The sequence below is a fragment of the Anabrus simplex genome, chromosome 2 (assembly GCF_040414725.1).
Source record: "Anabrus simplex isolate iqAnaSimp1 chromosome 2, ASM4041472v1, whole genome shotgun sequence".
Lineage (NCBI taxonomy): Eukaryota > Metazoa > Arthropoda > Insecta > Orthoptera > Tettigoniidae > Anabrus > Anabrus simplex.
This window is the reverse complement of record NC_090266.1, coordinates 315,107,848-315,123,649: the sequence shown is the minus strand read 5'-3', so window position 1 is coordinate 315,123,649 and position 15,802 is coordinate 315,107,848. Positions and strand designations below refer to the sequence as shown.

The window sequence follows — 15,802 nt, the reverse complement described above, 5'->3', positions numbered from 1 at the left end:
TGGAACTTCAGGTTGTTGCATCTGGCTGCAGCTATTATTACAGTAGAACGCCGGTTATCCGAAATAAAGGGGGCGGAGCCACTTCGGTTGACGCGTTTTTTCGGATGACACATGGCAAATACTGTATTTTCGAAAGTTAAATGTTGAAATAAAAATGCATAAAGTTTGTTAAGCAAAGGTGCATACTGTATATTAACATTAACATGTTTAAATAAAGTCACTCATTGTATAAAATCAGTGATTTTCTTCTGAATTGTCTTGGTGCAGCGCTGTCGTGCAGCTATGTCGCGCCACCGTTTAACCAACAGTACCGTACATCAGCTGCTGTAGATTTATTGCTTTGCTCAACAAAGTGCAAAGCAATCTGAAATAATGAAACAATTTTTGTTACTTCTGAAGTGAATACTGTATACAGTAATTTTATTACAGTAGTGTAATTAAAGCGTGTGGTAGCCTACTGTATTTTAATAAAAATTCGAAATCAATCTTACCTCCAATGCATTAAATCCATCATCTGCTGCAACTCGATTCTCAGAACTGCTATTGTCAAAGTCGGAGTCGTCTGCATAATATTCATGTCAAATAATACAGTAATAATAATAATAATAATAATAATAATAATAATAATAATAATAATAATAATAATAATAATAATAATAATAATAATATTTAATGCTTGTTCGAGAAAAATGCATCACAGAACGAAGTAGAGGAAAAGAAACTGTTTTGTTTTAGGCTACACGTGCATTCTGGCATAAGTCATAATATAAAAATAGGGTTTGCCCAGTAGCTCTCAGCACGTATAGCAAGAGAATTACTAATATCGACGGCTAAAAACGACAGGGTAAAAACAAAATATTAAAATACCATTTTCCCAGAGCATTTCGGTTAAGCCGGGTTTTGGTTAAGCGAAGTTCGGTTAAGCGGTGTTCTACTGCATTATTATTATTATTATTATTATTATTATTATTATTATTATTATTATTATTATTATTATTATTATTATTATTATTATTATTATTATTATTATCGAGCGGGGTGGCCGCGCGTGTTATCGCGCTACGGATATGGAGTCAGGCTTTACATTCTGTAGGCAAGTGGGTTCGAACCCCATCGTCGGCTGTCCCAAGAATGATTTTCTCTGGTATCCCATTTTCACTTGTAGGCAAATGCCTGGACAGATAATATTCATATGACATAGCTGAATCCTTCCACTTATTCGATATCGTTAATTTCATCTCCATTATCTCCTCAACTGGGACTGGCGTCAAGAAGGGCATCCGACCGTAAAAAATGCCATATAATTTCATCTCACCTCATCCCCAATCCAGTATCAGGAAACGGGACTAGTGGGCAGGCAAGTATTATTATTATTATTATTATTATTATTATTATTATTATTATTATTATTATTATTATTATTATTATTATTTAAATCTAGCACAGCTATCTCCCGTTACACGAGTGGCACGCTCTCTCACAAAACACACCAAAAAAGGAACAAGTCCTGACAACCCTTTTAGCTGACTTTAAAAAGATACTAATTAGTAGTAGGTAATTCAGGCGTTTGCATGTTTGTAACTCTTCCTGTTATTGTTTCTTCGGTTGAATGATCGTTTTGAAAACTAGAATGTACAATGAATTATCCATGAAACTGTATGACCCATGACAGACTCCGTGAACTCAGCCTCCTTAGCATCGAATGTTAAAGGACTAGATTAATTGAGACATTGACATGGGAAAGGTAGTAAGTAATAAAATATGAATCTTACAGGAGAAGAAAAAAATGGTTTTCCCAACTTTCTGAAGTAGATGTTACTGAAATAAATCATTTAAAATCAAGGAGTAACCAATTTATCACTTTAGCACACAAGTTTATGCTAATTATGATTCAGTCACAAATTGTGCGATAAAATACGTTGTGAAAGATCACTGTGTCAGTTGACATGTATGTTTCAAGCGGAAATTTCACTATAAAACAAATTATATTTATCATCCGAGAAATTCAGCATAGCCAATAAGTCTTTTTTCGGTTCGCTGATTGTTAGTCTCCTTCCAAGTGGTTGTACGGTCTGTGTGTTGTTGATCGCATGATAGGACCGTCCTCTTTTGAGGATGTTGTGCTGCTTCCACGGTTCTGACGCGTTGAATGATTGCCTTGTCATGACTGAGGGAAGTTCGGCTCTTGAAATCTTATCCAGCTCACAGTGCTAATATTAAGGCGTTGATTATTTCAATATATCTTGCTTCCCATCACGAAGTCACGGAAATCCCCAGGCGTCATTATGATAACATGAAATAGTCGAAAATATATTATTATTCTTATGCTATTTTGCTTTACGTCGCACCGACACAGATAGGTCTTATGGCGACGATGGGGCTGGAAAGGCCTAGGAATGGGAAGGAAGCGGCCGTGGCCTTAATTAAGGTACAGCCCCAGCATTTGCCCGGTGTGAAAATGGGAAACCACGGAAAACCATCTTCAGGGCTGCCAACAGTGGGGTTCGAACCCACTATCTCCCGGATGCGAGTGAAAATATTTAGCCTCTCTCATTATTTCCGCATTTACTTCTGGAACCATTGTTGGCCTCACGTAGTACCTATTTTTTGAAAAAAAAAAACAAGTAACTAGTATGAAAGTCATGTCAAGATGCTGGCAATAAGGACTTACCATTTTGAATGGAATAGGTTTCGGAGGCAATCTGGCAGGTGAAGTATCACTATGATGAAGTATAATAGCTATAAACAAGGTTTACACGCAGTTGAATTTCAACAAATGGCAAATGTACCTAATTCCACCAGAGGCACGCGCTGGCGTACTACCTTCTCAGTGTCAAACCTGGTGGTCTTAACACAGGTCCCGTCTTGCGCAAATCGTAGAAACTAATCTACTGTGCCAGTTGACTTCTTATTGTTTTACTTACTACCTTTCCCATGACGACGCTTCAATTTATGGCAGTGATATCATCAATGCCACTGCATCCCAGAAAGCGCGCCGCAGGTCCAGTTTCATTAGATTATGATATGAGTACAGTAGAGTTTTTGAAATTGTAGAGACCGAGCTCGATAGCTTCAGTCGCTTAAGTGTGGCCCGTATCCAGTACTCGGGAGATAGTGGGTTCGAACGCCACTGCCGGCAGCCCTGAAGATGGTTTTCCGTGGTTTCCATTTTCACACAAAGCAAATGCTGGGGCTGTACCTTAATTAAGGCCACGGACGCTTCCTTCCCACTCCTAGGCCTTTCCATCGTCGCTATAAGACATATCTGTGTCGGTGCGACGTACAGCAACTTGCAAAAAAATATAGAAAAAATATAGAAGTAGATGTTCTACCTCAATCCCTGCAAAATATTTCATTTTTAAAATCAAATCTATTGATTAGTTGTTTGACCTTACAGTAATAATAATAATGTTATTGGCATTGGGTCCCGCTAATTTCTTTTACAGTTTTCGGAGACGCCGAGGTGCAGGAATTTAGTCCCGCAGGAGTTTTTTACGTGCCAGTAAATCTACCGACAAGAGGTTGATGTATTTGAGCATCTTCAGATGCCACTGGACTGAGCCAGGATCGAACCTCCCAAGTTGGGGTCAGAAGACCAGCGCCTCAACTGTCTGAGCCACTCAGCCCACCGACCTTACAGTAGGTAAGTCTTTTGTATATCATTAAAGGGAAATGCTGTAGACTGCATTACAGTTTTGCTGGTATCTTCTGCTGACAAATGTGTGTGTTTTTGAGACGTTTTATACAATTTCTTTCTGGGGCCAACTTCGCTTTCTGCAGGCGGGACCGTAACATATTCGTTACGTCTCTGTGCAGCAGTTCGAGGAAGCTATTCTCCTAACAGTTGGAGCGAATGAGACGAAGCTATAGCCCTCGTCGTGGCTGTGAGAGGAACGCAGTTAGTTAACGTTCTACAGGCGTTGCCAGAATGCGCTCCACAGAGATCGTCATCTCCAATAGGCCTACTTCGGACCAGAACTCAGAGGAGTATGGGGATGCCCCAAGATTTCGAGATAGATGTTGCCTGTCTCATTCGCGTGGCCCACCCGTCAGCACCAGAAAAGTTCATCGAAACTTTCATAGACGAACTACGCGACGCAGATACCCAAGATACGCTTTCGGCCCCACATTGGATTCCGAGGCCGTGAAGAAGGCAACGAGACTACAGACTAGTGTGCGACTCCGTGGCCACAGGATGGTAAGTCACTGACGGACATCCTTGAATCCGTAGGAAGGCTCTATGAAGCCAAGCAGAACCCAGAGAACGAGGCAACGGAACGACCCTCGAGCCAGCGGATGACTCGAGGATCTGTCACCTGATGGAATTGTGGTAACAGGGGCCACATAAGTCGGAATTGCGAAGACCGTCTAAGACGAGAGCTACTAGCTGACGTCAGGACGCCTGAGAAACACGCCGGTCAGGGAAGCGACAATAAATTAGCCAGCCTTACGGGGTGAACGTTGACTCAAGATATTCTTCAAGCCCCAGCAGCTCAGGCCCGTGTACCGAGACTATGATCTGAGGGTAGCAGCCTTATGGTATAATGGGATTGATGTTTTGCTACTGGTTTAAGGTCGCACTAACACATCAAAACTGTGAGCTTGCATTCGGGAGATAGTGGGTACGAACACCACTGTCGGCAGCCCTGAACATGGTTTTCCGTGGTTTCCCATTCTCACACCAGGAAAATGCTGGGGATGTACCTTAATTAAAGCCACGGTCACTTCCTTCTCACCCGTAGCAATTTCCTGTCCCATCGTCTCCATAACATCTACCTTAGAACAAAGGTATCCCCTGACATGTTGTAACTAACAACATCGAGTACATTGTTCGATTCTAGTCTTGTTATGTTTGAATCACTTATTTAGTGATTGAACACATCAAACAATGTTCTAAACGCATGATGAAGTTAACGACATCGAGTACATTGTTTGATTCTTGTCTTGTTATGTTTCAATCACTTCTTTTGTGATCTGCAAGTCTAAACATGCACAACTCTGATGACGTCATTGCTGCAGCACGTGCACACTCTTGCCTTCGCGATGCAGGTTGAAACTTGTTCGATAGAGCTAAGCCTTGACAGAGGAGGAGGAGGCGGAGGAGGAGCCTTATGCATAAGATCGCGTTGTATGTTCGATAGAGATATGCCTTAACCGAGCGGGAAGAGGAGGAGGACGTTATAACAGCCACTATCCTGAACAAGTTGTTCAGAATTCTAGTATTTTTTTCTCTGTTCGAATCCATCTTCTTAGAACAAAGGTTCCCCTGACATGTTCTGAACACATGTTGTATCGTGTATCGTGTTCTATTCTAGTCGCGTTATGTTTTAATCACTTATTTAGTGTTCTGAACACATCAGACAATGTTCTGAACGCATGTTGAAGTTAACGACACCGAGTACAGTGTTTGATTCTAGTCTTGTTATGTTTCAATCACTTATTTTGTGATCTGCAAGTCTAAACATGCACAATGACGTCATCGCATGTTCGATAGAGCTATGCCTTGACAGAGGAGGAGGAGGATATGTTCAGAAAAGCAGCTCGGTAAGTATGCTGAGGAGGGCAGCTTGCTTTATAACTATGATCGTAGTAAGTTGAGAAGGGCAGGTATAAAGTTTACTTCCGTCAAGATAGCAGTAAACCATGTGCATGTAGTTAAGATAGCGGCTGACAGTTGTCAAAAAGCACGTGGGATTTCAAATTGCCCGCCAACACGTGCCTAAGGATGAAGTTTAGTGCTGTAAAGATAGCAGCACGATGCGTTGTTGATTAAAGATGGCGGATGACAGCTGTCAAAAAAGCACGTAGAATTTCAAGTTGCCCGCCACTACGTATCTAAGGATGAGGTTTAGTGACGTAAAGATGGCAGCACGGTGCTCTGTTGTTTAAAGATGGCTGCTGTCAGCTGTCGAAAAGCACGTGGTTTTGTTTACAAACAAGAGCACGTAGATTTTTTCAAATTGCCCGCCACCACGTGCCTAAGGTAGCAGCTATGAGGTTTAGTGCCGTCAAGATAGCAGCACTAAAGTTAGCGATGCGTTGTTGTTTAAAGATGGCGGATGACAGCTGTCAAAAAGCACGTGGCATTGTTTAAAAACAAGAGCACGTAGAATTTTTCAAATTGCCCGCTCCCACATGCATAAGGTAGCAACAGTGAGGTTTAGCCCCGTCAAGATAGCAGCACTGAGGTTAGCGATGCGTTTTTGTTTAAAGATGGCCGATGACAGCTGTCAAACAAGCACGTGGCTGTCAGAAAAGCACATGGCTTTTTTACAAAAAAGAGCACGTGGAATTTTTCATATTGCCCGCCACTACGTGCCTAAGTTAGCAACAGTGAGGTTTAGCCAAGTCAAGATGGCGGCACTGAGGTTAGCGATGCGTTTTTGTTTAAGGATGGCAGATGATAGCTGTCAAAAAAGCACGTAGCCTTGTGTACAAACAAGAGCACGTGGTGATGACGTCACTGTCACGTGGTCATGACGTCTCGGGGTCAATGACCTCGGGTGATGACTCAGCAAAAAAATGCTGACGAGGTGGTGCAGGACACCCACAGTTCCCCTATTTATGGACGCCCGTTACGGAGATCGCGACCTCCAACAGGCCTGCCAGACACAGTTTCGAACCAGAACTTTGAAGAGTACGGGAACACTCCAAGAATTCGAGGCAGATGTCACCCTTCTGGTCGACTTGGCCTACCCATCAGCACCAGAAGAGATCCTCGAACAGCTCGCTAGGCAGACCTTCATAGAAGGAATACGTGATCCAGATACTCAACAGGCCCTTCGCGTCACCTGCCACAAGACCCTAGGAGACGCTCTCGGCCACGCGTTGGATTCGAGGGCGCGAAGCAGACATCGAGATTACAAACTAGGACACCCCGCCAGGAAGTGGACGAAACTCCACGGTCACAGGACGATAAGTCCCTGACAGATTTCCTCGAAGCCGTAGGAAGTTTCTATGAAGCAAAACGGAACCCAGTGAACGAGGCAACGGAACAACGCTTGAACCATCGGGTACCTCGAAGACCTGTCAGCTAATGGAATCGTCGGAATTGTGAAGACAGACGAGAAATATACCAGTCAGGGAAACGAATATTAGCCAGCCTTAGGGGGCGAAGGTTGGCTCAGGAAAGTCGTCAAACTCCAGCAACCCACATCCGCGTAACGAGACTGTGATCAGGTGGTAGCAGCCTAAGAGTAGACCCCACGATCGTTATTCGGATCGACGATTTTTAAATTTCTTGTAGCTCGAACGTTGAGTGTCCTTTTCATTTAACGCACGCTTTCAATGTGCAGTCATTTATTTAGCATAATACTCAGCAGTCCAAAGGGAAGAGCTCTGCGTTCCATTCCCAGTCGTGTAAAGCGCAAACATTTTTTTTCGGTTCTGAACACAAAGTTTTAATCTGTAAGTGATGTCAACATTACAGTAAACAATTGAAAGTCTCTAGAGTTCAAATCTATAAACTCGAAATGTTACAATAAAAAAATTCAGTGTTCCAAACACCAAAAACCAATAGCACGTTACGCATCAGCTCACACGCTAACATATTTCACTCTACAGCCGCTCAGCTTCAAGAAGTTGAAGTAGCTTTCTAAAGTTATGTCCCTATCAATAAAGCACATGTACTAAGCCTTACACCATCTCCCTAGCCCTATCAGTACAATGTGTAGCCGATATGTCTCTATGAATAAAGCACAAGTATTAAATCTTACACCATCTTTCTAGCTCCATGTCAGCATCTTGTTTCAAGTTCAGCTCTAAGCACTTCTAGGTCTATGAGGAGGAGAGAATAAAGAGGAAGAAGTCTATACTTCCCTATCACATCTATCCAAATATCCTCCTCCTCCAACTCGTAAACCTAGTAGCGTATGACAACGTATTCCTCCTCCTCATAGACTTAGACTTTCTCTTCCTCCTCCTAACACGTAGGGTCGAATCCAGGGCCTGTGAGGTTAAGGTTGGAGTTGAATCCGTACCTGTTAGGTTAAATTTGCACTCAGGAGGAGGAGTAGGAGGCAGTCGTACGCTACCATGTCTATGAGGAGGGAGAGGAGGAGGAGAATGAGGAGCACTTTTGCCCTTTTGCCCTTTTGCCAGGTGGATAAGGAGGAGGAGGAAGATGAGCATTTTCGCCCTTCTGATAAGACGTGAGAGTAGTATAAGTGGATGGTTCGGACGTCACCGCCACTACAGGCCCTCCGCAAAGGCCTCCTCCTCCTCCACCACAGGCTCCCGGGAGAGGCCACGTCCGCCACCGCAGGTCCCTCCACAGAGGCCTCCACCGCATTGCTATGCTGGTTAAGAGCGTGAGCCTAACCTCAAATCCGCCATCTTGGAGGGGCTTACCTAACTTTTTATCCGTAAAATAGCTAGCCTAACCTCATGGAGGGGCCTAACCTCAGCTTTACGGCTGGATGCCCTTCTGACGCGAGTCTAACCTCACATCCGCTATCTTGGAGAGGCTTAACCTAACTTTTGACGCACAAGACAGCAATCCTAACCTCATGGAGGAGCCTAACCTCAGTTTTACGGCCGGATGCCCTTCCTGATGCCAATTGCAAAAGATGGCGACTAAACACGGCTCCTTATGAGACGCCTTAAGGGTGCTTGCGCAAGATGGTGGACGCAAGATGGCTGCTATATATAGACTCTTATGAGACTCCCTAAGGACGCTTGCGCAAGATGGCGGCCACAAGATGGCGGCTATACACAGCTCCTGATGAGACGCCTTAAGGGCGCTTACGAAAGATGGCTGCTGCTCTTATGAAGAAAGCTAGCTTAGATGCTAACGTGCCGTGCTAGAAACAACGGTTCGATTTATTAAATTTAGGGCTTAAATGCAAAATGTTAAATATCTTGAAAACGGTGCGTTGTAGAGCAAAACGGACAATTTTTTTCTGCCATAACCCAGGTTCGCTGTATCAGGAACATCATAATATAAGGAAAAAGTAGTCTAATTATGAGATCAACGGCTTGGTTTTTTCTTAGGCCCTTTGGCATTTGGTCTGTTTTAGCCTGTTATGTTGTGTCTTGGAGCAAAGTTTTCGCAACTTGATCAGGCCTTGCTGTGGTAGAGAGTATAACGTGCCGTGCTAGAAACAACGGTTCGATTAATTAAATTTTGGGCTTAAATGCAAAATGTTAAATATCTAGAAAACGGTGCGTCGTAGAGCAAAACAGACAAAATTTTTCTTCCTAATACGTACGTCCGCTGTATCAGGAACATGATAGCATAAGAAAAAAGTAGTTTAATGATGAGATCAACGGTTCGGTTCCTACTTAGGCCCTATGGCATTTGGTCTGTTTTAGCCTGTTATGTTGTGTCTTGGAGCAAGTTTTCGTAACTCGGTCTGTTCTTGCTATGGTATAGAGTATAACGTGCTGTGCTAGAAACACCGGTTCGATTCATTAAATTTGGGGCTTAAATGCAAAATGTTAAATATCTCGTAAAGGGTGCGTCGTAGAGCAAAACGGCTAAATTTTTTCTGCCCAATACGTACGTACGCTGTGTCGGGAACATGATTGCATAAGGAAAAAGTAGTCTAATGATGAGCCTGTTATGTTGTGTCTGGAGCAACTTTTTATAACTTGATCTGTTCTTGCAAAGGCATAGGGAGAAATAAGGCAAGGGCTACTACGCAAGATAACTGCTATACTCTATTTGTACAGACCTTAACTAGAGGTCTGCCTCAGGGGCTCACAACTTGTAACTTATAACCTATGAGTTTGATCAGCCTGAAATTCGAGAAATGAGGCAAGGGTTATTATGCAGGATAACTGCTATACTCTATTCGAATAGACCAGATGGCTCCTGCTCTTATGGAGATAGCTGGCTAAGGAGGCCTACTACACAAGATGGCGGCTGTACACAGGCTCTCCTGAAGAAACCTAGCTTAGAGGCTACAGCACAAGATGGCAGCTATACATAGGCTGTTATAACCTCCTCCTCTGTCAAGGCATAGCTCTATGGAACATGTATCGCGAAGGCAAGAGTGAGCACGTGCTGCAGCGATGACGTTATTGTACATGTTTAGACTTGTTCGTTTTCTCAAGAATGAGTAGGTGCAAGGAATGCAATAAGTACAACTTTTTGAATGCAATCAAATATTTACTTACAATGTACGGTGCTACAACAGTATTCGTTTTGCTGCTGACAAGGTTGCTATGCTTCTTAACAGCTTTCTGCGGCATGCTTCCGAAATTGTAATGCCTCCTGCATCATTGAAATTAAACAATATATTTAGAAATGTATTATACTAAAGTACACTACACCGAGCTCGATAGCTGCAGTCGTTTAAGTGCGGCCAGTATCCAGTATTCGGGAGATAGTAGGTTCGAACCCCACTGTCGGCAGCCCTGAAAATGGTTTTCCGTGGTTTCCCATTTTCACACCAGGCAAATGCTGGGGCTGTACCTTAATTAAGGCCACGGCCGCCTCCTTCCCACTCCTAGCCCTTTCCTATCCCATCGTCGCCATAAGACCTATCTGTGTCGGTGCGACGTAAAGCAACTAGCAAAAAAAAAGTACACTACTCCCGGTGTAGAAAACTAAGAATAGGATTCGTCACTCTGACCATGCGTCACCTCGTAATATGCAGGCCTTCGGGCTGAGCAGCGGTCGCTGGGTAGGCCAAAGCCTGCGCCATGGGAGTTTATTCGCAAAAACATACCACCAAGCACAGTCCACGGACAACTAATGTGTATGTCTTCCGGATCATACCACAATGTAGGGGATTGCCAGGCGTGCGGTATTCATTTCAGGCCTAAGGTACAATGGAACATTGAACATTCAACAGATTTCACCATGAGGCCGTCAACTACCATGCAGATTCCTCACGCACCTAGTAACCTAAGCAAGAGAACAACCCTCATGAAACAATCATGAATTTTTTCTAGTGATTTTACAGGACGAGGACTGGGAGGGAAGAGACCATTAAGATACAGCTCCAACAGCTGTTTGGTGTGAAAATAGCGAACCATAGAAAACCGTCTTCAGGGCTGCATACAGTGGCGTACAAACCCACTATTATCCGAATGCAACTTTAAGGCTACACGGCCCACATCGCGCAGCGAACTCACGCGATCACAGTTAAAATAATCTTACTAATATATTGCAGAAGCCTCCTGTCTGGACGATGTTGGTTATACCGTACTTTGAGATTTTCAAAAGGCACGAAATCGCAGCCCAATATATTGTATTACATCCAAGAGGCTTATCACATCTCAAATGTGTTACTGACACTATAAAATTGTATTTATACAACGGCGCTTAATGTTATTCATTTGATGAAGCTATGTGATTGGTAGACAGTGGGTTAGAACCCCACTGTCGGCATCCCTGAAGATGGTTTTTCTTGGTTTCCCATTTTCACAACAGGCAAACGCTTGGGCTGTCATACCTTAATTAAGGCCACGACAACTTCTTTCCCACTCCTAGCCCATTCCTCTCCCATCGTCGCCATAAGACCTATCCGTGTCGGTGCGACGTAAAGCAAATATTGTAATTTATGTGATTACAGAAAACAGATCGTACTTCAGAAGGAAATTGGTGGTAGTATGTGTCGTGTTATGACTAATTACCGTAATACAAGAAGGCTTTAAGTAATGGCGTTTATTAACTTATTCGGTGCAAAACCATATTCATGCAACAGTCATCATAGAGATGTTTCTTTTTTTTATTCTTTTTACAATTTAAGTGCCAGTGTACAGTTGATTGCATCGCCATCCATGTAATTTTGAGGAACTTTCTGACATCTGGCAATAATAAAGTCATCAATAAAGTAATGTTAAAATGTGGAAATGAAAAGGTAATGCTTTACTATAGAGCTCTCGGCATAAATTACATTATTTAGAAGTGTAAATTATACAAATCTTAACTCGCTTTACTTGTAGGGGAAATATGTGTTCGTTACCAATGCTAGGAAGTCATAGAAATATATTTAGGCCTACTCTTATAATGATATATCATAAATACTTAGTTATTTTCCATTACCCTCATGGAACAGCCACTGTCACTGGCTGAAATTAAAATGCATCGCGCCACACAGATAGTTGGCATTGCCAAGTGTACCATAATAAACAATCCTAAATGAGGAATATTATCTAATAAATTTTCAAATCGAACTACACACACAAACACATACTTTTAAAACATCTAACCTATTATGTTGTAAATAAACCGGTAAATTAATACACTCGCGTGCCTAAATGAAGTCTAATCACTTACGGCTCTTTTCACTCGGTATATCGTCAATAGTCGGTATTAGGGATCAGAATGTATCTGATTCGAGTGTAACCAATGGTTTTGTTTCATTACATTAATAGGAAACGATCAAACATTAACGCATTTAATAGATGTCCTTAGATACCATCGTTCACAACATTTTTACAGAACAGATACACAAAACTGAGTTACAGAGAATAAACAAATTAAAGAATACAAACTATAAAATATTTAAATAAAAGAAAGGAAATGGAATGACGTATGGCTGTTAGTGCCGGGAGTGTCCGAGCACAAGTTCGGCTCGCCAGGTGCAGGTCTTTTGATTTGACTCCCGTAGGCGACCTGCGCGTCGTGATGAGGATGAAATGATGATGAAGACGTCACATTCACCCAGCCCCTGTGTTGGCGAAATTAACCAATCTTGGTTAAAATTCCCGACCCTGCCGGGAATCGAGCCCGCGACCCCTGTGACCAAAGGCCAGCACGCTAACCATTTAGCCATGGAGCCGAAAGAAAAGAGATCATTCCGAACGCAACAGATGGTATCGTGAGTAAACACACAGAAATCGGTTACGTAATCGTGAATGCTCGATCTGGGCGCTCTCATCTTACTGAAAAATTTATGTGGACTACCTGATATATTTTCAGGTTATAATGGAGAAGCCGTTGTAATTTTTGTGTTCGATATGTTATTCCTAACATCCTTTTGACAAATTATCGGATAAACTACATTTGTGCAAGGAATGTCATAGCAAATATCCGGTAGTAATGTATACATACTGCCGACTAGAATTTTAACAAATTAAGAAAAGGAGTTTTATTGACATATGAAAAATGTGTAAATGCAAAGTGAAGAAATTCGGGAAGCCCTGTGTGTGCAATATTGCCATTTACTTTTAGTATTTATTGGTACAAAATGCCAGCGGTGCACTAACTCAGAGATCAAATGTGGTCCTCCGGTGACTTGTGAACAATGCAAGCAGCTAGGTGCATTTGACAGCAAAGACGGGATTTTTCTTTGTTGGATGTGCAAGTTGTCATACAAACGAGAGAAAATAATTTTCAAACAGAGGAACGGGGTCCATCTATCATCAAAAAATCAGTATGTCAACAACCAGAAGAGAAAGAGGAAACGTCTGAATCGAGTAGACGACGCAACATTACCGGTACGTTAGACTTCAGCAACACGGGATGGCACTAATGGTCCTCCACAGCACGTGCAACAGACTGTACCTCCACTGGCCGAGATCTCACCAATTATTTGAACTGTGTAGACCCCCTGAAGCTACTTAAAGAGAAAATATCATATATGCAAAAACTTCTTAGCCTAAAGGATGCTGTCCTGTTGATAAGGAATCAAATGATAACTGACATGAATGCTAAACATTTTAGAGTAGAATACGAACTTCGTGTACAAATGAAGAAAATGCAGAAGGAGTGTGATAAGAAGATAGAAATATTGTTATTGAAGGTGAAGACATTGCAAAACGAAGTGGCCATACTATCGAAGTCTAGGAGGAAAAGCCTGTTTTTGAATCGTAAACTGACCACCAGTGGTACAATAACTGACAGCATTACAGACAAACCGTCACTGGCATAAGAAAGCTAATTGGAAGACATATATCCAATATCCTTGGTGTAGATGCAGTGTGGCTATATGTAGATGCAGTGTTGTTTTACATTTCTAATACATAAATACAAGCCTATTCCTTTAAAGTATGCATTGATTGTACTTTTAAAATGGTTGGTAACAGTGACAATTCTAGTTTCTAAGAATATTTTTCTATTCATCCGTAGTGCCAGAAAGACCACATTTATGCAGTTACTTTAGATAGAAATGAGCATGTGCTTTTAATTAGACTGTAAGTATTCCTGAAACAAAATACGTCTGGTCCAATGTTTGAAGTATTTTGTAAATAGATAGGTAATAGATACAGCAGTTCTCACAATTATTTTCTTCCTGAATCCTTACTGATGATCTGAGTGGCTTCTGTGTCATTTCTTTTGAATACAGTTATTTGTACACGACTTTATATATACAGGTAACTTTAGGGGAAAGTATGAAATAATATTAGTTACATGTACCTTGGCATACATTTGTTATTCTGACTACAAAATTCTGGTATGCTCTTTCATGTGAAGTAAAATCAGATTATGGTCTTGCTCAATTGAAATTGAAACATCTGCCACATGATGACCAAACCCATGAAGACAGCGTTAGAGATGTAGAAAAGGAAATAGGACCCATGAAAAAAATACCCTTGTCTGATATTACCTTTTCCTGTAATTAAACATTTTGTCCATATGAGTTGTTACGGAGTTATCCGTGGTAGTTAGAGGTGAAAGAAGGTGCGGGCGGGAATAGGTCTCAACTTACGAAATTAAAGTTAATTTAAAACTTTAAAAAAGGTTATATTTTCTTTTCAAAATCAACAGATAACAACAACAGAGTAACAGGTACCAAGTAGTAGGAAAACAATTTAAGAAATTACAATTGCTGCAAGATTTGGGCTTCGAGCCCCAAGATTAATTTCTGAGCTCTCAGCTCACCACCACAATAGCTACAGGGCAGAAAACCCGTAAGTACAAGGAGCACTTGCTCCTAATTACGATGTTAAGAGGGAAAGAGCAGACCCGCTCTCAATTTTACAAGCCTATCAAAGGCTACAACAAACTTCTTTCCTAACTGCCCTTAAGGCACACATACAGAGAAACAGGGGTATCTTGTACCCAACCTACAGGGCCTTCACATGAAGAAAACAAACTCTGGGTTAATTAAATGGCCCAAAAATCCAAATTGACTGGAGGCGTAGCTTGCACTCCTACATGAAACTTCTTAAAACCTAGGGGGGCACTCGGCCAGTTACACAGGGGCTAATCCCATACTAGGGAGGTGACTAGTTGGCAAATAAGTTTAAGACTTTAAGAAGGAAGAGAAAAACGGTTACGAAAACATAGTCACCTCAAATTCAAAATGAAGGGGAGTTCGAGAGGGTGAAGCACTCTCTATCCCCGTTTTACGGATTGTAATTTATAGATAGACAGAAAATAATCTACATCTTAAAAGGGTAGTTTACTTACAAAAGGTTTCGAACCCTCCCCGAGAGTTAAACCGCTGAGCTAGCAAGAAATGAAGATGTTAACAGGCCATTACCTTGTAGATGAACTGCTGCTTGGAGAAAGAGGCGCTTCCCGCCCCCTGCTATATATGTTCACACACTGCGAAAGATGTTACTGAAGTGGCCCCGAGACCAGAAAATCAGCAGTTTTTATACCCTCGTGGAAAATTCGAGACCTTTCAAGAATGAAAAAGACACACCCCTTCAACTTTATTGGTAGACAAGGAATTACACATGGAAACCTGAGGAAGAAAGCTATGATTGGAGGAAAATTAATTACAGAAATTACTGATTGGTTAAATTCAAAACTGGCGGAAAGAGAAGGGTTATACTGCCTACCCAAAAAATGACTGAAAGAAATTTAACAAAGAACAAACTTATGAATACCTAATTTCTTCAAAAAAACAGTTCCTTCACTTCGCACTAGGGTGCACAATTATAGTTCTTAATTAGTGCC

The 15,802-nt window shown here is 41.8% G+C and overlaps 1 protein-coding gene across 2 annotated transcripts in view; it reads left to right on the top strand.

The window, feature by feature from the left end:
• The window catches only part of LOC136862798 (facilitated trehalose transporter Tret1-2 homolog), a 742,518-nt gene that overhangs the window by 203,191 nt on the left and 523,525 nt on the right, over positions 1–15,802 (top strand). For both annotated transcript variants that reach the window (XM_067139054.2, XM_067139053.2), the window contains exon 2: positions 3,447–3,643. The gene's annotated coding sequence lies outside the window, so the exon portion shown is untranslated. The remainder of the gene's footprint in view (positions 1–3,446; positions 3,644–15,802) is intronic.